This window comes from Moschus berezovskii, chromosome 4, assembly GCF_049115385.1.
Source record: "Moschus berezovskii isolate FMDL1 chromosome 4, NW_MosBer_1.0, whole genome shotgun sequence".
Lineage (NCBI taxonomy): Eukaryota > Metazoa > Chordata > Mammalia > Artiodactyla > Moschidae > Moschus > Moschus berezovskii.
Window position 1 is genome coordinate 85,585,746 of NC_142463.1, and position 27,276 is coordinate 85,613,021.

Sequence of the window (27,276 nt, forward strand, 5' to 3'; positions counted from 1 at the left end):
GATGCAGATTCAATCCCTGGGTCAGGAAGATCGTTTGGAGGAGGGCATGGCAACCCACTATAGTTTTCTTGCCTTGAGAATCCCATGAACAGAGGGGCATGGCAGACTAGAGTCCATAGGATCGCAAAGAGTCAAACATGACTGAAGCGACTGAGCACATTCTTATAATATCATGTTCTCTCATTCTATTATTTAATCAGGTACATTTACTGAAGAAATAAATTTGCTTTGTAAGCTTAGGTTTTTAATTTTTCTAAATTTAGGTCTACAAGTGTCATGATATAGATGCTTTAAATAGTTTCCTTCTGTCCTGGGAGCTAATAGCATAGGGAAGAAACTAACTATGAATGAGACATACCTCTAGGATGGCTCTGACAGTAGGGCTGACCTGTGCACTTGTTCTCCCAGGTAAACTCAGGGAAAGGGGTAGGAACTTCATGGGAGTGGAAAAAATGGTTGAGTGAATGCATAAGCAATGCTTTTCAGGTGGTCTCTCTAGACCTCAGGAGAAAATTAGAGTATTTTGGCTGCATAATACAGTGACATAAATTTAGCATCAGGAACTGAGGTCTGGCATTTGAACCCAGAGGACACAGCAGTGACTTTCTTCTCTTGGTCTTATCCACCTCTCAAGTGTTTTTCAAGTGACTCAGTGGTAAAGAATCCACCTGCTAATGCCGGAAATATGGCTTCGATCCCTGTGTCAGGAAGATCCCCTGGAGAAGGGAATGGCAGCCCACTCCAGTATTCTTGCCTGGGAAATCCCATGGACAGAGGAGCCTGGCAGACTACAGTCCATGGGATCACAAAGAGTTGAACATGACTCAGTGACTAAGCAACAACTAAACACCTCCCTACTGCAACTCAGTGCATTTCCCTCCTTCAGCGAGGGTGCCAATTCACCAGGCTGGAAGTCAACTGTTGTTCTTTGAAATATTCACAGCATTTTACCTTACTTTACGGTGCACAGCTGTTACCTTTTCTCTCTGAGTGGATTGTAAATTCCTGAAGGGCGGAATTAGTTTTTACATTTGTATATTCAGTGCCTAGCATAGTGCAGACACACATGGAGCACTCAATTAATATCTGCTGAAACAGTGATCAAATTTAATCTATATGCATTTATTCATAACTTAGAAAATAACCCTGATGGAAAACATGAAAATGAGGTAAAGTTACTAAAACCAGATGAAGTGGAAAAGCATTTTTTGAATGATGATAATGTAAAACTTAAACAAGGAAGTAGAAAGCAACTTCATACCCAAGTTCCTGTATTCTGTGAATATAACCATGGCAGAAGTAATCTTTCCTTTTTCTCATACTTAAAGGACACACCAAAAAATCAATATGATTAGACTAAGTCAAATTTCACCCTGACATTGCCTCCCCAATGGCCATGAAAGAATTCTAATGGTCTTGTTGTGGTATTTGGATAACCTGAAATGTCAATATAAATTAATTCTGCTTTTTCTCCTTGCCAGCTTCTATCTGCAACCAATTCATAACTTTGTTTCTCAAACTTGTGCCCAAACAGCCCACTCTCCTGGTAAGCACTCAGCTCTCCCTTCCCAGGCACTGACATGTCTGTGATCTCCCCAAGAACCCTTAGGGAACGCCCTGCTCCTCACAAGCTTCTTTCCACACAAATGTGAAAGAAAATGCCTTTCTTTCCAAGGAAGCTAAAAATCTTTTACTCTTTCTTTAAAACATAAAGGAAAAGGCTTATTCCCATCAGACTAAGTAAATAAGCAATAAAGCTTGAATCAAAGATGCAAGGAGGGAATTTTCACTTCTGTCTGAAGAATGTTTATATATGTTGTCTAATTCCTTAGAGAAATGATCTATTGAGTAAAACATTTATCTTCTGCAAAAGTAACGGTTAAAAATAAAGTCATGATGTCCCTTGTGCAGATGGGCAAAGGAGACTCAACAAATCACTGTCAGAAAATGTCTAAAGGTTTTATGCATTATAGATATTTTACCTGGAAATAATTGAAATATAGGGGAATTTTTTTAAGTGTAGCTTTTAAAAAAATCATCCATTAATTCTGTGTAAATATAATTCCTGGAAGTTCTCTTCCTTTTTATTAAAAGACAAAATACTGAAATAAAAATACTGAAATTTGGTACGGTTCATCAATGAACTCATCTTGGCATGAATTTTTCTTCACAGGAAGTATTAAACTAGGGCCCGAAGTTTTAGAATATTATTAAATGTTATTTATTAATGTTATTCATGTTATCTATTAATGTTATTCATGTTATCTTTTTAAAACATGAGCTTTCAGATAAGTTATGTAAATCATCCATTTTATCTAAATTATCAAATTTATTTGCCTTAATTTCATTCAAAGTTTTCCTTATTATCCTTTCAATGTCTGTAATCAATATTTTCCTTTCAGTATCTAATATTGATTACAGATACTGATTATAGAGTCCAGAGTTAGAAGAAAATGCTAGGCAAATGATCCTCTAATTGAGAAGCCCGATAGATGTTTTCAATCAGAAGCTAGGTTTGATGATGTATATATTAATGACCATGCAAAAGAATTGCAAAACCTTTCCCCAGCTCTTTCTAAAATGGGAGAAAGTGAGGAGTGAGAAGTAACAGCTTATTCTGTAGATTGGAACAAAATTTAATCAACTCTCTGAAACAGAAAGTATTTAATGAGTGAAAACAAACTGCAGACTGTAAATTAATCAAAGTGAAAGAAGAAAAAGAAGGTATAGGTAAAGAATTGCTGAGGCAAAATCCAAAGAAATTTAAGCCTCACTAGCTCTAATTATGTAGCAGATATTTTTCTTCTCTGTGATCACAATTTATTCAAAGTTTTAGTTGCTCTTCAGCAACTCTCAACCATTTAAATGTCCCCCTTAGAAGGAAAGGGGGCTAACCAATGCAGAATAATGAGTGAAACTTTTTTTTTTCCTTTGAACTTCTTATTTTGTTTTGGGGTATAGCTGATTGACAATGTTGTGATAGTTTCAGATGAACAGCCAAGGGACTCAGCCATACATATACATGTATCCATTCTTTCCCAAACCTCCCTCTCACCCAGGCTGCCACATAACATTGAGTAGAGTTCCATGTGCTATATAATAGGTCCTTGGTTATCCATTTTAAACATAGCAGTGTGTACATGACCATTCCAAAATAAGTGAGATGTTTATCTTATATTTTCTTTACTTTGAATATCTAATAATGAATGCTTGAAGCATCATCAAACCATCCAAGTCTATCCTTTCTTTCAGTTTAACTAAATGTAAAGTAAAATTAAACTGCTTTTAATTATACAATAATAACTTTCTGTTCTCTGCTGACCCTCTTTCTTTTTGACAGTTTGTCAAGTTTAATCTATGCTGTTTGTATCTCAATTACCATTTCAAAGGGAGAATTACAATAAATCTTATGAAAAAAGGTTAGTATGTGACTTTGGATTCTATTGGGGATTTTCCTATCCATAAAATGATTATATGTCATGACAGAATATGAACCATGTTGAGTAGTAAGTATATCAGCACTAAACATGATATCTTCATATAAATTAAAAATCCCAGTTCAGTGAACTTGAGCACGTTATTTAATCTTTGTGGTCCTGTTAACTCATCTAGAAGATGGACTTGAAAATATTACCTGCCTCCTAAAGGTGGTGAAAGGAATAAATAAATTAAAACATGAAATGTTTTTAGAAATGTCTGGCATGTAATAAGTAACATATCTATTTCTGCTTCATTGACTACGCCAAAGCCTTTGACTGTGTGGATCACAATAAACTGTGGAACACTCTGAAAGAGATGGGAATCCCAGACCACCTGACCTGCCTCTTGAGAAACCTGTATGCAGGTCAGGAAGCAACAGTTAGAACTGTACATGGAACAACAGACTGGTTCCAGATAGGAAAAGGAGTATGTCAAGGTTGTATATTGTCACCCTGTTTATTTAACTTATATGCAGAGTACATCATGAGGAACGCTGGGCTGGAAGAAACACAAGCTGGAATCAAGATTGCTGGGAGAAATATCAATAATCTCAGATATGCAGATGACACCACCCTTATGGCAGAAAGTGAAGAGGAACTAAGAAGCCTCTTGATGAAATTGAAAGAGGAGAGCGAAAAAGTTGGCTTGAAGCTCAACATTCAGAAAACGAAGATCATGGCATCTGGTCCCAAGTCCCATCACTTCATGGGAAATAGATGGGGAAACAGTGGAAACAGTGTCAGACTTTATTTTTGGGGGCTCCAAAATCACTGTGGATGCTGATTGCAGCCAGGAAATTAAAAGACGCTTGCTCCTTGGAAGGAAAGTTATGACCACCCTAGATAGCATATTAAAAAGCAGAGACATTACTTTGCCAACCAAGGTCCGTCTGCTGCTGCTGCTGCTGCTAAGTCGCTTCAGTCGTGTCCGACTCTGTGCGACCCCATAGACGGAAGCCCACCAGGCTCCCCCGTCCCTGGGATTCTCCAGGCAAGAACACTGGAGTGGGTTGCCATTTCCTTCTCCAATGAGTGAAAGTGAAAAGTAAAAGCAAGGTCACTCAGTCGTGTCCGACTGACTGACCCCATGGACTGCAGCCTACCAGGCTCCTCCGTCCATGGGATTTTCTAGGCAAGAGTACTGGAGTGGCTTGCCATTGCCTTCTCCGAAGGTCCGTCTAGTCAAGGCTATTGTTTTTCCCATGGTCATGTATGGATGTGAGAGTTGGACTGTGAAGAAAGCTGATCTCCAAAGAATTGATGCTTTTAAACTGTGGTGCTGGAGAAGACTCTTGAGAGTCCCTTAGACTGCAAGGAGATCCAACCAGTCCATTCTAAAGGAGATCAATCCTGGGTGTTCATTGGAAGGACTGATGCTAAAGCTGAAACTCCAATACTTTGGCCACCTCATGCGACGAGTTGACTCACTGGAAAAGACTGATGCTGGGAGGGATTGGGGGTGGGAGGAGATGGGGACGACAGAGAATGAGATGGCTGGATGGCATCACCGACTCTGTGGACATGAGTTTGAGTGAACTCCGGGAGTTGGTGATGGACAGGGAGGCCTGGCGTTCTGTGATTCATGGGGTCGCAAAGAGTTGGACACGACTGAGTGACTGAACTGAACTGAAGTATCTGGTGTTATATTTATCAATTATCCATATAAAGCAATGGCAGGCTTCTTTCCTAAATCATCACCTGGAGAAGACTACTCGCCAAGATTGCCAGTGTGGGGCTTTATAAGAATGATAAATTAACTTCTACTATGTATGTTATGTCAGCTAGCATTACTTACCTAATTTAATTGTTATGTAAATTTTTTATCTTTTCTACATGTTTCTGCATCCATAGCTATATATAGTTCACTCCTTGGTTGAAAATTATATAAAGGACATTATGTGTTTTTAAAATATCTATTCACAGTTAATCACATAGATCTAGTTAATTCTTGTTTAACTGTTATAAATGACTACATTTTATGAATAAATGTTTATCTGTTCTACTTATAGATTTTTAAATTGTTCCTAGGTTTTGTAAAGAAGTGTGCCAGCAAACATCCTTGTACATTTTCTGCATATGTGATAAAATTTTCCTGTGATGAATGCTTAGAAGTAGATTTGCTATATCATTTGGGATATGTATCTTCAACTTTAGTAAATAGTTCCAAATTGTGCTTTCAGATTGCACTTATCAACATACTGTTATCAAAAGTAAATTAATTTTACCAATGTCATTATTTCATTTTCTTAATTTTTGGTAAAATTTAACATATTTTCATATGTTTCCTGGCCATTTCAGTTTCTTCTTCTGTATATTTTCTGATAATAATCTTTGTCCATCATTTTATTAGAATGACTAGTCATCTATTATTAGTTTTAAGAATCTTCTTAAATATTCTCTGTATTAAGCCCTTATATACTTTAGATGTCATAAACATATTCTCAGCTGTAATTTAGCTTTTAAATTAATTTGTGGTGATTTAATTCATTGCAAAATTATTTAGATTATTGCATGCTAATTTATCAATCTTTTCCTTTATTGTTTCTACTTTTAATGCCTTTTTAAAGAAAAATTTTCATACCCAATATCAGTAGGGGAAAATTGTATACTTTGTTCTAAATATTTTACAAATCAAAAGTAAATATGTCAGTTTCTTTTGAGATTGTAGTGAAGACATTAAGAATTATTCAGGGTTTAGCTTAGAACCTGGAACCTATATGGTTGCTTTTCAATAAATGTTAATTAACATTTCATCCTATTGCTTATAAATTCCAATTAACAGTTAATTCCAAGATTCAGGTAACTTGAAATAGAATCAGAGAGCAGCTTTCAAGAAAGTAAATTTTTAAAAAATTAATATGACTCCAAATTTGATTTTCTCTTTTGTTCCTGCACCAAATATCTGTCCAAAATATTAGACATGATTCAGTCTCCTTGCATCAAAGGAGAAAACAAAAATATTGGATTACAAGATGCTAACTAAACAAGGTAAAACTGGAGTACCTTCTCACTGAATATATTAAGACTAAATTTGTCTTTGGAATCTAGGAAACTTGCTGAAAAAGATATCTAATTTAAGAGAATTTTTACATGAGTTTACAAGAGTTATAAGCTCAATGAGTGAAAGGGAAATAAGGATCTTGGAAATATGGTGGTTACAGACTTGAATTAAACTGCACTTAATACCTGGAAGCAGATAGTAGATGTGAAGTTTCAGCTAACAAATGTGAAGCTATTTAATTTCACCTTTCATTTTGAAATAACACTGGAAGTTTATTTTATATTGGCACATATATAAAGGGAGAGTAAGTATTTCTGTCATAAGGTTGTGTGAGTTTTATCTGTCCTATTAAAACTGATCATTAATATTCACTCCACACCACCATCATTTGAGCAGGCAGTCACATGACTACAACTTGTGTTTCAAATATATTAGTCATAAATCTTTCAGTGAAGCTTTTAAAAAGAAGATCCAACCTTCCTTGTCAGATTGAAATAAATATATTTTTGAAATGGATATTCTATTTTTTTGAAAGATCACATTTTCTGCCATTTCCTCATATTTTAAAAAAGGATTAAATTTCTGGTGATTCTGATATCACTGAAAGCATTTATGTACATAGTTCATCAAATATGAGGAAAATATATGATGAACATGTTGAAAAGTAAAAACAAAATTTAGAAGCAGTATATAGTAATTAGGTTCAGGAGCAAACCTCACTTCAAAAGTAAATCCATACAGTGTTTTTTTGTTTTAATTTAAGTATGGAGTATGGAGATGTGACATTTACTACCCTCCCAGTTTGCTTGTCTAAATTCAGGAAACCATCAACTGCAGACATAGCCCCACCCAGTGTATGAGCCAATCCTAACCAACCCTGAAAAAATATACAAAACATCAGTCACGAAAGTAACTAGGAATTAGAACAAATCATGTTCCTTTACAGTCTGGTATCTGGGGAGTCTAGGCCATCATCCTCAGTGATCTGCTTACCTGTGAAATACACTCTTCTCTTTTCTTCACATATGTGTTTCCTATATCTATATCTGGATTTATTTGCCAGTTCATGGTTTAACTGTAATTTCTTTACTCAGTCTGCAAATACGAGAACCAAATTCTTGCCTAGATTTTATTAGCTTTCTTCTTTTCACTATGCCCCTGAATGTTATTAGAGCTTCAAAGCAACTAGACCTTGGTTCAAAGATCAGCTGTAGAACAGTTCACCAGCCTTCTGGACACCAACCTTCTTTCCATCCTTCTTCTTCCACTTATGTCTCTTGCAAAGTCTCTGCATATCAGACCACTTTTGCTAATGTTCAGGACACTTTAAGGCCTTAATATGTTCTTGAGCATTATAGGTTTATGTCTAGAACGTGTCCTCAGATGCAATCCTTGCATCGCAAGACTTGCATGATTCTTTCTTATGCCAAGTCTTTTCCCTTTTTTAAAATTATGTTAATATTGTTTTATTTATTTTGCTTTCTCTTTTACCTGGGTTTCACTTGACACAGATGTCTGACTATATTTGGAACATGTTTTATAATGAATCAGTTCAAAAATATGTTTTTGATACATTTTCTCCAAAATTAATTTATATATCACTCTTTCCAAATCATTGCACTTCAGTCATCTTTAACTCTTTTATAGAATGTAGAAGAATCTAAATGTTAATATAAATTATTATATATATTACATTATAGATAAATAGATGAATTCTTCTTTTAATAATGGTGGGTTAGGTAATGGAAATGTCAAGGTCATATTTGGAAGAGATGTTGGAGTCTGGAAGAGTGACTGAGAGCAGTTAACCTGGGCAAGTGTAGCAGTAAACAAAAACTCATGACAATAGGAGAATTAAGAAACTGTATTAAGTATTATGTTATATAAATATATTAAGGATAATGAAAACCAGGTTTCTTGCTTTGGAGAAAGGAGTTATAAACATAGAAGAAGACAAAAAGCTAGAATGAACTGGTATATTAGATTGGAATAGAGGTACAGATGTGAACTAATGGTTTCTAATGTATAAGTAACTTTGGAAATGAATATAGATTTAAATGTGTGTTTAAGTTTGTGAATTTGTCTATATATATGCATATATTACATATGCACACACATATATATTTGTCTGTATTCTATCCACTAAGAGCAACAGTAACTTAAAAGCAATGATATTCTCTAAATATTATTTGTTGTTTTCCACTAAAATGGACCAGGCCTTTTTAGAGAAATTATTGATTTAAGTGCTGAAGCAACAGAAGTTCAAGATGTCCTGAACTATCTTACTGTGCCAGAATGTGAGGAAGTACTCAAAGAATGTTGTGGGTATATCCAAAGGGCAAAGAAACCAACTAGAAGGGGCTTTTACTGGCCATATTTAGGATAATATGGGCTTCCCAGGTGGTGCGAGAGGTAAAGAACCTGAGTGCCAATTCAGGAGACTTAAGAAACCTGGGTTCTATTCCTGGGTTGGGAAGAACCCATGGAGGAGACGACCCACTACAATGTTCTTGTCTGGAAAATCTCATGGACAGAGGAGCCTGGCAAACTATGATCCACAGGGCAGCAAAGAGTCAGACACTACTGAAGCAACTGAGCACATACACAGGCACAAAAAGGGCTTTTACTGGCCACATTTAGGATAATATGGGCATCAAAATAAATAATGATAAAAATGGATTAAGCCAACTGAATAAAATAGGAAACCAGAGTCCATCTGACTTAAATAAATTAATTACTAATTAAAAATTTGATAATTAAAAACTTGCTTACTAAAACTTACTTACTAATTAAAAACTTGGTATCTATGTAGCGTCAAGAACCTCCCCATATTAATACCCAAATGGAATAAAAACCTTTGTGAGGATAAGCATGACAAACAACTTAATCAAGCAACTAAAGAGAATTTATCAGTAACAGAACAAGTCAAAGACATACACCACCTGATAGGATGCAAAAAGCTAGTTCCTATGGCCAATCTTTAATCAGGTTGTTTATTTTTTTGATATTGAATTGTATGACCTGTTACATGTGTTCGATATTAACTTCTTATCAGTCCTGTCATTTGCAAATATCTTCTTCCATCCATCAGGGTGTCAGTTAGGCTCCATTTGTTTATTTTTACTGTAATTTCCTTTACTTTAGGAGACAAACCTAAAAAAGTATTACTGTGATTTATGTCCAAATATGTCCTGCATATGTTTTCCTCTAGGAACTTTATAGTATACAATCTTACGTTTAGGTCTTTAATCCATTTTGAGTTTATTTTAATTTTTAATTTAAATTTATTTATATTCAATTGGAGCATAATTGCTTTACAATATTGTGTTGGTTTCTGCCATAAATCAGCATGAATCAGCCATAGGTATACATATGTCCCCTCCCTCTTAAACCTCCTCCCACATTCCACCCCATCCAACCCCTCTCTGTTGTCACAGAGCACCTGATTTGAGCTCCCTGTATCATACAGCACATTTCCACTGGGCTATCCAATTTTACATATGGTAATGTATATGTTTCAAAGCTACTCTCTCCATTCTTCCCACCCTCTCCTTCCCCCACTGTGTCTACAAATCTGTTCTCTATGTCTCTATACCTGCATATCCACTGCTGCCTTGTAAATATGTTCATCTGTTCCATCTTTCTAAATTCCATATATATGCATTAATATATGATATTTGTTCTTCTCTTTCTGACTTCCTTCACTCTGTATAATAGGCTCTGAGTTCATCAACCTCCTTAGAACTGACTCAAATGTGTTCCTTTTTATGGCTGAGTAATATTCCATTGTATACAGGTACCACAGCTTCTTTATTCATCAGTCAATGAGCATCTAGGTTGCTTCCATGTCCTAGCTATTATAAATGGTGCTACAATGAACAGTGGGGTACATGTGTCTTTTTCAATTATGGTTTCTTCAGGGTGTATGCCCAGTAGTGAGATTGCTGGGTCATATCATAGTATTATTCCTAATTTTTTAAGGACCCTCTATACTGTTCTCTATAGTGGCTGTATCAATTTACATTCATACCAACAGTGCAAGAGGGTTTCCTTTTCTCCACAGGCTTGTATATAATGTTAGAAAATGTTCTGATTTTATTCTTTTACATGTAGCTGTCTAGTTTTCACAGCATCACTTATTGAAGAGACTGTCCTTTCCACTGTGTATTCTTGCCTGTTATAGACTGCTGCTGCTGCTGCTAAGTCACTTCAGTCGTGTCCGACTCTGTGTGATCCCATAGATGGAAGCCCACCAGGCTCCCCCGTCCCTGGGATTCTCCAGGCAAGACTAGTTGACCACAGATTCATGTATTTATTTCTGGGCTCTCTATTCTGTTCCAATGATCTATGTGTCTCCTTTTCGGTATCAATATCACATAGTTTTCATTAATATAGCTTTGTAGTATAGTCTGAAGTCAGGAAACATGATTCCTTCAGATCTCTTCTGCTTTCTCAAGATTGTTTTGGTGCTTCAGGATCCTTTGTGCTTCTATATAGGTTTTAAAATGATTTGTTCTAATTCTATGAAAAATGCCATTGATACTTTTATAAGGGTTGTATCGAATTTGTGGATTGCCTTGGTTAGTATGATCATTTTAGAAATATGGGTTCTTTCAATCCAAGAATATAGTATATCTTTATGTATGTTTGTGTCATCTTCAATATTTTTTTTTCATCAGTGTCTTATAGTTTCCTGTGTACAGGGTTTTTCCTCCTTAGGTAGGCTTATTCTCAGGTATTTTATTCTTTTTGATATTATGATATTTAGGATTATTTCCTCAGTTACTCTTTCTTATATTTCATTGTCAGTGCATAGAAATGCAACAGATTTCTATTTATTAATTTTGTATCCTTCAACTTTACCAAATTCATTAATTAACTCTAGTAGTTTTCTGGTGGTGTTTTTAGGATTATTTATTTATAGTAGACCACACTTGGTGTGATGTGGAGGAGTAAGAGAGAAAGCAGGGGGACTATAGAATAAGCCAGAACACAGAGTTTAGTGACATGACTATGGTGATAATGAAGATGGTGGTAAGAAGTCAGAGAGATCATGGAGATATGAAAACTTGCTGATGAAATGGAAATGGCGTTGGAGACAAAGAAAATCAAAGACAAATCTTTCATATGGAAGCAAGAATTACAGAGTGAATTGTAATAGTTTTAATTATGATGGGGAAAACTGAATAAGAGAAAACTTTGAGTGGGAAAGGAAGTACAAGTTCCCTCTTTTGGTCTTTTTCCCTGGAGGTTACCCATTAAACCCAACAAATATTTCTGGCATCAAGATGTGTCAGGAAGAAACAAAATATGGTGTTCTTCAGAATCTATTACAAATATTACAAAATGCATTAAAATATATAATGATTCACATGAAGCAATTTTATAACTCAAGAAGAAATAACTTAGAAATATGTTCCTAGTTAAATGTGTATAATGCTATCCACGACAGTTTCACAGGGTTAATTTTTCCTGCTAAATTGTGTTCTCTCCCTAACAATAAGAAAGTACAAGAACAGAAAAAGATGTAGGCCCCAAAGTGCCTGTATTATTTAACACCAGACTCAGTCCCTTACAACATTTAAATTATTCACATTATCATCAATGTCCAGAGATTGCAGTCTCCTTGCAACTTCATTTTATTATTCAGCTCTAGTCTAAAGAAATGCTTCTAGCACCGAATGAACAACCTAGATTATCTTCCTCCCAGGCTCCAAATCATCCTTCCTACAACCTCAAGGGTGTTTAAGAGGAGAGAGTTTGAAGTTGAGACGTCTGTGTGCTTGCCAGAGGGTATCTCAATCAGTAAAATGACCTTTGAGGACCTCCTCTTTCCTTCCTGAGGCTTCTAGGCCACAAGAATTTTTGTTCTCTTTCTGAGAACAAATGAAAGGATAAAGATATTACATGGTATGTTCCAACTCAGAAAGCAATTTTCTGTGAAAAAGTTTTTGAGAACATCCCTCTCTATTGTAAAAGTAGTGAAGAAATATCAATAAAACTTTTTAATTAAAAAGCACAATAAAGAAGAGATTAATAAATTCATTTTTTATAATTTTAAAGATCCAGTATTCAGTGGTTTTAATTATGTAAATACCTACTTTGATATTTTTATGAGTGAATTTCTATATCAAAATTGCTGGGAGAAATGTCAACAACCTCAGATATGCATATGATACCACCCTTATGGCAGAAAGTGAAGAGGAACTAAAGAGCCTCTTGATGAAAGTGAAAGAGGAGAGTGAAAAAGCTGGCTTAAAACTCAACAATCAAAGAACTAAGATCATGGCATCTGGTCCCATCACTTCATGGCAAATAGATGGGGAAACAATGGAAACAGTGACAGACTTTGCTTTGGGGGGCTCCAAAATCACTTCAGAGGGTGACTGCAGCTATGAAATTAAAAGATACTTTCTCCTTGGATGAAAAGCTATGACCAACCTAGACAGCAGATTAAAAAGCAGAGACATTACTTCCCAACAAAGGTCCATATAGTCAAAGCAATGGTTTTTCCACTAGTCATGTATGGATATGAGAGTTGGACTATAAAGAAAGCTGAGCACTGAAGAATTGATGCTTTTCAACTATGTTGTAGAAGACTCTTGAGAGTCCTTTGTACTGCAAGGAGATCAAACCAGTCAATTCTAAAGGAAATCAGTCCTGAATATTCATTGGAAAGAGTGACACTGAAGCTGAAGTTCCAATACTTTGGCCCCCTGATGGGAAGATTGAATTATTGAAAAAGACCCTGATGCTGGGAAAGATTGAAGGCAGGAGGAAAAGGGGGCAACAGAGAATGGGATGGTTCAGTGGCATCCCTGACTCAATGGACATGAATTTGAGCAAGCTCCAAGAATTGTCTGTGGACAGGGAAGCCTGGTGTGCTGCAGTCCACGGGGTTTCAAAGAGTCAGACATAACTGACCAACTGAACTGAACTGAAATTGCTATAAGAATGCTCTCACTTTGGGAAGGCAAGTTAATGTAATGGTTACCAGCACAGCCATCTCTTGATTCAGACACCTTGGATGTGAATCCTGACTGTTCTTACTTCAAGCTATATAATCTGGATCAGGTTTTTTAATTCTCTATTCTTCTATTTCTATATATGTAAAATCATTATCACACTAATAAGAATTTCCTCTGAGGGTTGTTTGGTATATGAATACTTAAAGAATGTAATAGAAGTAAAGCACTTAGAAGAAGAAATGGCACAGTGTATGCCCTATGCCAGCTAACCATATATGTTCAGTTCAGTTCAGTCCCTCAGTCATGTCCAACTCTCCGTGACCCCATGAATCACAGCATGCCAGGCCTCCCTGTCCATCACCAACACCCGGAGTTCACTCAAACTCAAGTCCACAGAGTCGGTGATGCCATCCAGCCATCTCATTCTCCGTCGTCCCCTTCTCCTCCCGCCCCCAAACTTTCCCAGCATCAGAGTCTTTTCCAGTGAGTCAACTCATCGCATGAGGTGGCCAAAGTATTGCAGTTTCAGCTTTAGCATCAGTCCTTCCAATCAACACCCAGGATCGACCTCCCTTAGAATGGACTGGTTGGATCTCCTTGTGGTACAAGGGATTCTCAAGAATCTTCTCTAACACCACAGTTCAAAAGCATCAATTCTTCGGCGATCAGCTTTCTTCACAGTCCAACTCTCACATCCATACATGACCACGGGAAAAACAATAGCCTTGACTAGACGGACCTTGGTTGGCAAAGTAATGTCTCTGCTTTATAATATATTATCAACGTTGGTCATAACTTTCCTTCCAAGAAGTAAGCGTCTTTTAATTTCATGGCTTCACTCAGCATCTGCAGTGATTTTGGAGCCCCCCCCAAAAAAACGTCTGACACTGTTTCCACTGTTTTTCCATCTATTTCCCATGATGTGATGGGACCAGATGCCATGATCTTTGTTTTCTGAATGTTGAGCTTCAAGCCATCCTTTTCACTCTCCTCTTTCACTTTCATCAAGAGGCCTTTGAGTTCCTCTTCACTTTCTGCCATAAGGGTAGTGTTATCTGCATATCTGAGATTATTGATATTTCTCCCAGCAATCTTGATTCCAGCTTGTGCTTCTTTCAGCCCAGGGTTACTCATGATGTACTCAGCATATAAGTTAAGAAGCAAGATGACAATATACAGCCTTGACGCACTCCTTTTCCTATTTGGAACCAGTCTGTTGTTCCATGTGCAGTTCTGGCTGTTGCTTCCTGACCTGCATACAGGTTTCTCAAGAGGCAGGTCAGGTGGTCTGGGATTCCCATCTCTTTCAGAATGTTCCACAGTTTATTGTGATCCACACAGTCAAAGGCTTTGGCATAGTCAATGAAGCAGAAATAGATGTTTTTCTGGAACTCTCTTGCTTTCTCCATGATCCAGCGGATGTTGGCAATTTGATCTCTGGTGCCTCTGCCTTTTCTAAAACCTGCTTAAACATCTGGGAGTTCACAGTTCACATATTCCTGAAGCCTGGCTTGGAGAATTTTGAGCATGAATTTACTAGCGTGTGAGATGAGTGCAGTTGTGCGGTAGTTTGAGAATTCTTTGGCATTCTTTTTCTTTGGGATTGGAATGAAGACTGACCTTTTCCAGTCCTGTGGCCACTGCCGAGTTTTCCAAATTTGCTGGCATATTGAGTGCAGCACTTTCACAGCATCATCTTTCAAGATTTGAAATAGCTCAACTGGAATTCCATCACCTCCACTAGCTTTGTTCATAGTGATGCTTTCTAAGGCCCACTTGACTTCACATTCCAAGATGTCTGTCTCTAGGTCAGTGATCACGTTATCATGACTATCTTGGTTGTGAAGAGCTTTTTTGTACAGTTCTTCTGTGTATTCTTGCCACCTCTTCTTAATATCTTCTGCTTCTGTTAGGTCCATACCATTTCTGTCCTTTATCGAGCCCATCTTTGCATGAAATGTTCCCTTGGAATCTCTAATCTTCTTGAAGAGATCTCTTGTTTTTCCTATTCTGTTGTTTTCCTGTATTTCTTTGCATTGATCACTGAGGAAGGCTTTCTTATCTCTCCTTGCTATTCTTTGAAACTCTGCATTCAGATGCTTATATCTTTCCTTTTCTCCTTTGCTTTTCGCTTCTCTTCTTTTCACAGCTATCTGTAAGGCCTCCTCAGACAGCCATTTCACTCTTTTGCATTTCTTTTCCATGGGGATGGTCTTGGTCCCTGTCTCCTTTACAATGTCACGAACCTCCACCCAGAGTTCATCAGGCACTCTATCTATCAGATCTAGTCCCTTAAATCTATTCCTCACTTCCACTGTATAATCATAAGGGATTAGATTTAGGTCATATCTGAATGGTCTGTGGTTTTCCCTACTTTCTTCAATTTAAGTCTGAATTTGGCAATAAGGAAGGAGTTCATGATCTGAGCCACAGTGCTGTCAGTAATTCTCTTTTCCCATCCTTACCCTTTGGTTTTCATCCCTTTTATTGTATCTTTACATGATCTGTAGAGATCCTTGAGCCTTCAAAACCAAGAATTCCTCAATTAAAAGTGCAGAATACTGAGCTGAAGTGCTCATCCTATTTTTAGTGAGAGCAATGTAATTATCCTGAATATCTTGAAGCAGATAGGATATAATCTTAATTTTTCTTTGGAATTACAAGGATTGCATGTTGCTACCTATTTATCTGATAGGTTTCAATGATAAAGTATTACCTAAATAGTTTTGAGTGCCCAGTAAAATTATGCATGCATGTGTGTAACGTCCATTCTATTCCAAGCACTGTGTTGAGTATTTTATATTTATTATAAGAATCCAATCAGTTCAGCCGCTCAGTCGTGTCCGACTCTCCGCGACCCCATGAATCACAGCACGCCAGGCCTCCCTGTCCATCACCAACACCCGGAGTACACTCAAACTCATGTCCACAGAGTCGGTGATGCCATCCAGCCATCTCATTCTCCGTCGCCCCCTTCTCCTCCCGCCCCCAACCTTTCCCAGCATCACAGTCTTTTCCAGTGAGTCAACTCGTCGCATGAGGTGGCCAAAGTATTGCAGTTTCAGCTTTAGCATCACTCCTTCCAATGAACACCCAGGATTGATCTCCTTTAGAATGGACTGGTTGGATCTCCTTGCAGTATAAGGGACTCTCAAGAGTCTTCTCCAACACCACAGTTCAAAAGCATCGATTCTTCAGCGATCAGCTTTCTTCACAGTCCAACTCTCACATCCATACATGACCACGGGATAAACCATTGCCTTGACTAGACAGACCTTGATTGGCAAAGTAATGTCTCTGCTTTTTAATATACTATCAAGGTTGGTCATAACTTTCCTTCCAAGGAGCAAGCGTCTTTTAATTTCATGGCTGCAATCAGCATCCGCAGTGATTTTGGAGCCCAAAAAAATAAAGTCTGACACTGTTTCCACTGTTTTTACATCTATTTCCCATGAAGTGATGGGACCAGATGCCATGATCTTTGTTTTCTGAATGTTGAGCTTCCAGCCAACCTTTTCACTCTCCTCTTTCACTTTCATCAAGAGGCTTTTTAGTTCCTCTTCACTTTCTGCCATAAGGGTAGTGTCATCTGCATATCTGAGGTTATTGATATTTCTCCCAGCAATCTTGATTCCAGCTTGTGTTTCTTCCAGCCCAGCGTTCCTCATGATGTACTCTGCATATAAGTTAAATAATCTAGGTGACAATATACAACCTTGACGTACACCTTTTCCTATTTGGAACCAGTCTGTTGTTCCATGTCCAGTTCTAACTGTTGCTTCCTGACCTGCATACATTCTCAAGAGGCAGGTCAGGTGGTCTGGGATTCCCATCTCTTTCAGAATGTTCCACAGTTTATTGTGATCCACACAGTCAAAGGCTTTGGCATAGTCAATGAAGCAGAAATAGATGTTTTTCTGGAACTCGCTTGCTTTCTCCATGATCCAGCGGATGTTGGCAATTTGATCTCTGGTGCCTCTGCCTTTTCTAAAACCTGCTTGAACATCTGGGTGTTCACGGTTCACATATTCCTGAAGCCTGGCTTGGAGAATTTTGAGCATGACTTTACTAGCGTGTGAGATGAGTGCAATTGTGCGTTAGTTTGAGCCTTCTTTGGCATTTCCTTTCTTTGGGATTGGAATGAACACTGACCTCTTCCAGTCCTGTGGCCACTGCTGAGTTTGTATTATTTGCTTAATTTACAAGTAGAGAAACTCATGAAGATAAATGTGCATCATGTTGATGGCAGACATGACACTGGGATTGGACTACAGAATTCATGCCTAAATGCAGCAATACTAATAGTAAAATATAAATGAAAGAAAACCACATTATATTTTGCTGTTTTAAAGTTTATAAGAGTTTTATGAACCCATTTTCTCATTTGGTTTGCCAGTATACTTGGAGATTATCCTCAGCAAGATGGTTACTTTTGACTTTTTTTAAATTAAAAGAGAGTATATAAATTAATGTAAGATAGATCACAAGTGTATTGCAGGAGAAAAGGATGAACTGAACTGAAGGATAAGAAACCATCTATGGGAATTTGTAGATCTGTTTTTAAATTTAAAGAACTCAATTTCCTCATGTTGCAAGTTGTTAGGTAGTTAGAAGTGGGAAAAGGAGTCCAAAATGGCAGTGGCTAAAAGACAAAGATGGGAAAAACCCATGAAAATAGAACAAAGGAATGTCTAAGGACCAGAGTAAGGACCTCAGGTAAAACAAACAGCGCTCCGGGTTAGCCCAATTTACATAGGGCAGGTCGAGGGGAGGAGAAAAAACATATAAAAAGAGGAGCCACAATTGGGCCGGGAGCTTCTCTTCTCTTTGTGTCTTTTGGGTCCGCCTGCTTTCATGCCTAGAGGATGTCTTTGCCTTTGCTTTCTGAATAAAACTGAGTTGTAACATGGGGCTGTAACACTGGCCCATCCATCCCTTCAAATTTTTGCTGCAACGAGACAGAACTGAGGAAATTACAAACTCCCCTGACATCTATGATGCCGTGAGTTGGATTTAACCCTGCTGAAACAACCTCAGCCCAGCCCCTGTGAGGCAGAGGCTAAGTACAGCATAAGCCCAACTTGATGTAAGCTCCCGCAGTGGAAGCTGAATGAGAAGAAAACCCAGCACAGTGTAAGTGACAAAAAGCCCAGTATTTTGGCAAACAGGCCAGCAAAAAGCAAACGTGGCAGAAAGCTCACATCACTCGGTCTCAGATTCCAGAAGACATCCAGTTACGTTAGGAGGCCCTCGCTCCTATAGCTGGAAAGACATATGACTGACAAAATCTTCATTCCTTTACAATCTGTCGTTTCTTGTTTCCTTGAACCCCCTGTGAACAGGCGAGTGGCAGTTGGGTGCAACTGAGGGGCTCTGGAAAAGCTACTCCCCAGTGTGTCCTGTGGGCTCCACTATCCTCTGCACTCTAGTAGCTGTTGCCCAAGTGGGTGGGGGTTCTTCTGTCCTTAATCTTCTTTGTGCCAAGGATCAGGCCAATGAAAACTGTGAACACAGGTCAGGTATTTAGCAGATTTTCTGGCAGGTTATGAAGGATTTTCCTCGGCAAGTTTTTCCCACTGCTTTTTCCTCCTGTCCTTCAGCTTCTCTCTCCATCTATGTCACTGCTTACAAAATTGGGCTGGTCATCGTCTTTCCATTTCTGAAAGTTGTGTTTGAAACCGTTTACCTAAGATTGGGACTCAAACCCACATGGCAGGGATTCTGTGCTATGCTTAGTCACTCAGTCATATCTGACTGGGACTTGAGTCCGACCAAAACCATGGTGCGTGGCTTCAGGACCTAATGAAAGTCATGTTCTTGATGTCTCATTGCAAAAATTCAGTGAGAGACACAGCAATAGGTAAGAGGTGGATTTGTTCAGCTTTAGAGGGGGCGAGTGCAGTGTAGTGGCCATGAATGTGGTGTGGTTAGTTTTTGTGAGCTGGGTGATTTCATATGCTAATGAGTGGGAGGATCATTGCAACAATTAGGGTACCTCTGGGTTTGTCATTTGGCTTGCAGATTGAGGATCAAGGTTTAGTTGAATTTGACTTGTTATTTTGGACCCATTTGATTTGAATCAGTTTATGATATTCCCTTGGGCTATGTCATTCTTTCAAAAGTTGTACCCTGCCCTCTTCCCTCCTGTTTCATGCTCTTTTCCTGAGCCAAGTCCTGGCCCATAATGTTACGTTTATAATCTTTTTGAGGGACAACCAGAAAATAGCTGGGAGGGAAATACTGTATAATCTCCAATCCCTCTAGATATTCAGGCCTTCATCTTCCATGTTTCCCACTACGTGTGCAACAGCATCTCTCAGTGAACCTGCTAAGAAGGGTGACAGGCACACAATGCCTGCTAGAGGTACATCTGTTGGCATCCCTTCAAGGGCAATTGGGCTTCCAGGGATAATGTTTGTCACTTTGGGAGTTAGTCCTGCAGTCCATTTGGGCCCAAACCCTTACCACCCTTCTTCTAAAGTTACAAACATAGCCTTGGATTAAATCTCCACTTCACTTTTATGGAACATCTGGTCTATTGCCTCTTATCAATTTGTTCCTAAGCTACTTACTAACTTCTACAACCAGGACCCTGCCCTCTTGTAGGCAATATTGCTCCAACCAGCTTATTATAGAAATAATCTTAATGCCCATAACAGGATCAGATAACCAACCCTTTGCCCTTACTTCTGTTATTATCTAAAGTGGATCTATGACAATGAAAGGTTTACCATTGGAAACACCATAAATTGCTCTTATTGAGGACTAGGGGAGGAAATCAATGACTTACATTCCCTTAAAGCTATAAGAGGATAAGGCTTATGGCTATTTTACCAGGTTTTACCAGGGCACAGGCTTGTATTGCTTTACATCATGGTAGCTATTCCCATCTGTGGTGGACAAACCAGCAATGAGTTAAGATTACAACCCCTTAATCCTACCCAGAACTGGTCATCCTGGAGACCTTGGGGATGCCCAACTCCAGTCTGAGGGTCCTTAGGAGGTCAACGTGCCTCAGTCTGCCTAGAGATCTGGTCCTTGGGAGTTTGTCATGCCTCAACCTGCTTGGGGATCCACCAGTCCAGGGATCTAGGAGGTCGACCTGCCTCAACCTGCCTAGGGACTCAATTCTCGGGAGGCTGACATGCCTTGACCTGCCTGGGGATTCGACTTCCAGGAGGCTGTCATGCCTCAGCCTGCCTGGGGATCTGCAACCTGACCTGGGGACGCCTGGCTCTCAGGTTGCAACAGTACTGGATAGGATAAGCTTCAAAAAGCCTCACGCCTAAGGAAATCCACCCATGAAAATAGAAGGAAGCCTATTAGTGTTGGGACTGTGCCCAGTATCAGCAGTAACTCAGAGGTCCAACGAGAACCCCATTGCCTTTTTGGAAAGTCTAAAAGAGGCCCTCTAAAAGTTTACCAATCTGGACTTAGACTCTTATGAGGGACAGGTGATTTTAAAGGACAGATTCTTGTTCAAATGTGCATCAGACATCAGGATAAAGTTACAACAGCTACAGCAGCAGTACCCTGCTACCTCTTTAGATGAGATGGCCCAGACAGCTACCAATACCTTTTATAACAGAGAACAGGAGAGGGAGTCCAAGGCCCAGGAAAGGGAGAAAAGGAAAGAGACAAGGTATGCCCAGATGCTGGCTGCCCTCAGGGGAGCCCTATGGGCAACCCCAAGTCCTTGAAGGAAAAGGCACACGGCAAATGCCTAATCTGTAGACAGGCAGGATATGGGGCCAAAGAGTGCCCAAACCATGACAAGTCTCCTAAAATGGTTTCCTACAGATGCCATCAATTGGGACATTGGGAGCACTCTGCCTTCAGGACACTAGAGTCAAGTCAAGTGCCAACACTTCCCTCATAATGGTTCAACAGGACTGAAGTGGCCTGCTCCAGCCAGCCCACCCTTCACAGATAACCATCACAGGGCTAGAGCCCAGGGTGCAACTGGATGTGGCAGGTAGATCCGAGAACTTCTTGGTTGACACAGGGGCTACCTACTCTATACTGACCACCTGCTCCAGAGCCTTCACTTCCCAAACCTGTACCATTTTGGGTGCTACAGGAAAAACAATTACAAAAAGAATCACCTGAACACTTCTTTGTTGCTGGGATGGAAAAATATTTTCCCACCAGTTTCTGGTGGTCCCTGAGTATCCTACTCCCTTATTGTAAAGAGACCTTTCCCTGTCTTCGAAATCTTGCAGCTATTGGAGTCCTGATCAGTTCAGTTCAGTTCAGTTGCTCAGTCGTGTCCGACTCTTTGCAACCCCATGAATCACAGCATGCCAGGCCTCCCTGTCCATCACCAACTCCCGGAGTTCACTCAAACTCATGTCCATCGAGTTGGTGATGCCATCCATCCATCTCATTCTCTGTCGTCCCTTTCTCCTCCCGCCCCCAATCCCTCCCAGCATCAGAGTCTTTTGCTTCAAAACTCTCTCTTGGGGGAAAACTACCTATTTTTACCAGCCATCAAGTGAAACAACTCCTGAATGTGAGAGGCCATCTTTGGATGTCTGATCAAAGGATCCTCAGATATCAAGTAGTGCTGATGGAAAATCCAGGCCTGACTATATCCCTTGTGAGGATCTTAACCCAGCCACCCTCCTGCCTTCCCCCAAGGGCTCTCTCCACTTTCACTCTTGCCTAGAAACCTTGGACTACTGGACAAAACACCAAGAGGAATTGTCAGAAGTTCCTCTGACCAATACTGAGGAATCTGGTACACTGATGGAAGCAGCTTTGTATTGGATGGTAAAAGAATAATCAGATATACAGTAGTCTCCAATTTTGAGACCATACAGGCAAAGCCTCTGCCACCAGGTGCTTGCATATGTTAGTCTCTCAGTCATGTCTGACTCTTTGTGATCCCATGGACTGTAGCCCGCTAGGCTTCTCTGTCCATGGAATTCTGCAGGCAAGAGTACTGGAGTGGATTGCCATTCTACTTCAGCCAAATTGGCCGAGTTCATAGCCCTGACTCAAGCTTTAGAGCTGGAAAAAGGAAAAAGAGTAGCCATTTGCACTGACTCCAAGTATGCCTTTCTGGTACTACATACACATGCTGCTATTTGGAAAGAAATAGGCCACTTCACCACCCAGGGGTCCCCAATCAAATACAGTGATCAAATCCTTAGGCTTTTGTAGACAGTTCATCTGCCCACTGAGGTTTCAGTCTCCCATTGTAAAGGACACCAAAAAGAGAGCACGGAAGTAACACGAGGGAACTAAGCAGCCCATCAGGCAGCTAAGAGACCAGTATTAGAGAACAATGATCTAATAGGGATTGCCACCCTAGTTCCACAGACTAATTTGCCAGAAACTCCTTCATATACTGAAGGTGAGACTCTTAAAGCTAAGAGTGAGAGCTTTGAAGATCATATGGGGTGGTTCCACAAGGAGGGACTCCTTTTCCTGCCTGGGAACCTCCAATGGCAGTTGATTAACTCCTTACATGCCACCACTCATTTAGGTGAAAAGGCCCTTCAAAGATTACTGGAAAGGTCCTTCAGAGTAACAGGCCTCCAAATGACTATAAAGCAAGTGGTCTCCTCTTGTCCCACTTGGCAATTAAACAACCCCCAAGGAGCTCAAAGACCCCAGCTGGCCTAGCCTGTCCAACAATATGAGACCTACCGAGGAGAGGATTGGCAGGTGAACTTCACACAGATGCCAGTTCTCAAGTATAAATACCTGGTCGTCATGATAGACACGTTCACAGGATGGATTGAAGGCTTTCTCACCTGGACCAAGAATGCTGAGGAGATGGTAAAAACACTGCTTCAAGAAATCATTCTGAGATTTGGTCTGCCCAGGTCATTACAAAGTGACAATGGGATATCATTTACTTCTAAGGTCACCCAAGGAGTCTTTAAAGCACTGGGCACTTATTATCTCCATTGTGCCAAGAGGCCTCAGTCTTCAGGAAAAGTAGAAAGAGCCAACCAATTCTTAAAATCAGCAATAAAAAAGATAATCCAGGAGACTTCCCTGGGATGGAAGGAGGCTTTAACCAATAGCTCTCCTCTGCACCCGTATTGCCCCTAAGGAACAGGTTGGTCTTACTCCTTATGAGATGCTATATGGGAGACCTTTTGTTTATGTCAATGACCTGTTCCTAGATACAGAGTCTCAGACCCTCCAGTCTTAAACCATGGCCATTGGGCAATTCCAACAAGATACATGCTTGTGAGGTGTCAACCATGACCCAAAATTTTCTAAAGAGCTACCAGTGTATGTTCCAGGGACCCAAGTCCTAATTAAAGTCTGGAAAGATGGGTCCCCAAAGTCTCAACTCCAGCCACCATGGAAGTGACCCTATCCTGTAATACTTTCTACTCCCACAGCAGTCAAGGTACCAGGACATGACTCCTAGATTCGCTATTCATGAAGCAAGCCATGGAGGAAAACAGAAAAGGACACTCAATACCCCTGTGAGCCTCTGGGAGATCTCAGATACCTATTCAGGACTACAAATGAGTGCCATTCTAATGAACATCCCCAAAATTAAGTTTGTGGGGATAATATTTCTCAGGACAGCTCTAAAGTGCCAACAAAGCTTGGCAGGGATTGTACTCCAAAATAAGTAGGAGATAGATCTCTTGATTTCTGAACAAGGAGGGACTTGAGCCATATTGAATGAGATGTGTCGTTTCTGGGTTAATATCTCCAGCCAAGTTATAGAAAGTCTCAAGTCCTCAAGAAAAACATTCAGACCCTACAGGATATCAAAGAAGGAGATGGAGAGTTCTTGGGGTGACTACAATCTCTCTTTGGGCGATCCTTCTCCTGGAGAGGGGCAATTTGGAATTGGCTAATGCCCCTAATCACAAGAAACTGTGGAACATTCTGAAAGAGATGGGAATACCAGACCACCTGACCTGCCTCTTGAAAAACCTGTATGCAGGTCAGGAAGCAACAGTGAGAACTGGACATGGAACAACAGACTGGTTCCAAATAGGAAAAGGAGTACGTCAAGGCTGTATATTGTCACCTTGCTTATTTAACTTATATGCAGAGTACATCATGAGGAACGCTGGGCTGGAAGAAGCACAAGCTGGAATCAAGATTGTTGGGAGAAATATCAATAACCTCAGATATGCAGATGACACTACCCTTATGGCAGAAAGTGAAGAGGAACTCAAAAACCTCTTGATGAAAGTGAAAGAGGAGAGTGAAAAGGTTGGCTTGAAGCTCAACATTCAGAAAACAAAGATCGTGGCATCTGGTCCCATCACTTCATGGGAAATAGATGGAAAAACAGTGGAAACAGTGTCAGACTTTATTTTGGGGGGCTCCAAAATCACTGCGGATGCTGATTGCAGCCATGAAATTAAAAGACGCTTACTCCTTGGAAGGAAAGTTATGACCAACCTTGATAGTATGTTAAAAAGCAGAGACATTACTTTGCCAACCAAGGTCCGTCTAGTCAAGGCAATGGTTTTTCCTGTGGTCATGTATGGATGTGAGAGTTGGACTGTGAAGAAAGCTGATGGCCAAAGAATTGATGCTTTTGAACTGTGGTGCTGGAGAAGACTCTTGAGAGTCCCTTATACTGAAAGGAGATCCAACCAGTCCATTCTAAAGGAGATCAATCCTAAAGGAGATCAATCCTGGGTGTTCATTGGAAGGACTGATGCTAAAGCTGAAACTGCAATACTTTGGCCACCTCATGCGACGAGTTGACTCACTGGAAAAGACTCTGATGCTGGGAAAGGTTGGGGGCGGGAGGAGAAGGGGACGACAGAGAATGAGTTGGCTGGATGGCATCACCGACTCTGTGGACATGAGTTTGAGTGAACTCCGGGAGTTGGTGATGGACAGGGAGGCCTGGTGTGCTGTGATTCATGGGGTCGCGGAGAGTCGGACATGACTGAGCGACTGAACTGAACTGAACTGAATGCCCTTACTAATCCTTGTTATCACCATATTGATGCTGCTTATGATTGTTCCATGTATTATCAGTTGTCTAACCCATTTTATCTCTGCCCAGGTCAACAGGCTACAACATGCAGTGCCAGTTTAACAAGGATACATAAAACTACAACCAACCATGGAAAATATCACTCACCCTTAGATGGTCACTGCCATAAGGACTTTGAGCCTTGAGACTAGCAAGAGTGGGAGGCCCAATGCCCCTTGCCATCCCAGTTCAGCAGAAAGTAGCCAGAGAGACCTCTACGCCCCTATTGCCAAAAAATTGGGCCGCCCATCTCTTGAGAGGGAAATGTTAGGTAGTTAGAATAGGAAAAAAGAATCCAAAATGGTGGTGGCTAAAAGACAAAGAAGGGAAAAGCCCACAGAAATAGAGCAAAGGAAGGTCCAAGGACTGGAGTGAGGACCTCAAGTGAAACAAATAGCCCACCTGGCTAGGCCAATTTACATAGGGCAGGCTCAGGAGCGAGGAGACAAATGTATAAAAGGAAGAAGCCTAGAAAGATTGAAGCCTCTCTTCTCTCGTTATGAACTGTGGTGTTGGAGAAGACTCTTGAGAGTCCCTTGTACCACAAGGAGATCCAACCAGTCCATTCTAAGGGAGATCGATCGTGGGTGTTCATTGGAAGGACTGATGCTAAAGCTTAAACTGCAATACTTTGGCCACCTCATGCGACGAGTTGACTCACTGGAAAAGACTCTGATGCTGGGAAAGGCTGGGGGCGGGAGGAGAAGGGGATGACAGAGAATGAGTTGGCAGGATGGCATCACCGACTCTGTGGACATGAGTTTGAGTGAACTCTGGGAGTTGGTGATGGACAGGGAGGCCTGGAGTGCTGTGATTCATGGGGTCGCAGAGAGTCGGACAGGACTGAGCGACTGAACTAACTAACTAACTAACCCTCACTCCTTGATGCTGTACTATCCTTTGTTTTCCTAATAAAAGTTAGCTCTAACACTGTCCCATCTGTCGCTTCAAATTTTTACTGCAGTGAGACAGAAAGGAGGAAATTTCACTCTCCCCTGACAAAATAAAGTGCCTGGCATGTCTTTTACTACTCTTTTAAACTCAGATGATGACACAAAAAGGGTGGGTGAGTAGATCTGGTTTACATATTGGTCTTGGAATTTTGTAAAAATTTTCTTTTAAAAAAATTGAGCTTTTCTTAAAGGTCTTAGAAGCAGAAAAGCGGAGACATTACTTTGCCAACAAAGGTCCGTCTAGTCAAGGCTATGGTTTTTCCAGTGGTCATGTATGGATGTGAGAGTTGGACTGTGAAGAAAGCTGATGGCCAAAGAATTGATGCTTTTGAACTGTGGTGCTGGAGAAGACTCTTGAGAGTCCCTTGGACTGCAAGGAGATCCAACCAGTCCATTCTAAAGGAGATCAGTCCTGGGTGTTCATTGGAAGGACTGATGCTAAAGCTGAAACTGCAATACTTTGGCCACCTCATGTGACGAGTTGACTCACTGGAAAAGACTCTGATGCTGGGAAGGATTGGGGGCGGGAGGAGAAGGGGACGACAGAGAATGAGTTGGCAGGATGGCATCACTGACTCTGTGGACATGAGTTTGAGTGAACTCTGGGAGTTGGTGATGGACAGGGAGGCCTGGCGTGCTGTGATTCATGGGGTCGCGGAGAGTCGGACATGACTGAGCGACTGAAATGAACTGAACTGAACTGAGAAGCATACAATTTATATAAGATCAATTACCTCTAAGGAGAAGGAAATGGCAACCCACTCCAGTGTGTTTCCCTAGAGAATCCCATGGACGGAGGAGCCTGGTGGACTTCTGTCCATAGGGTTGCACAGAGTCGGACACGACTGAAGCGACTTAGCATGCACGCATGCATTGGAGAAGGAAATGGCAACCC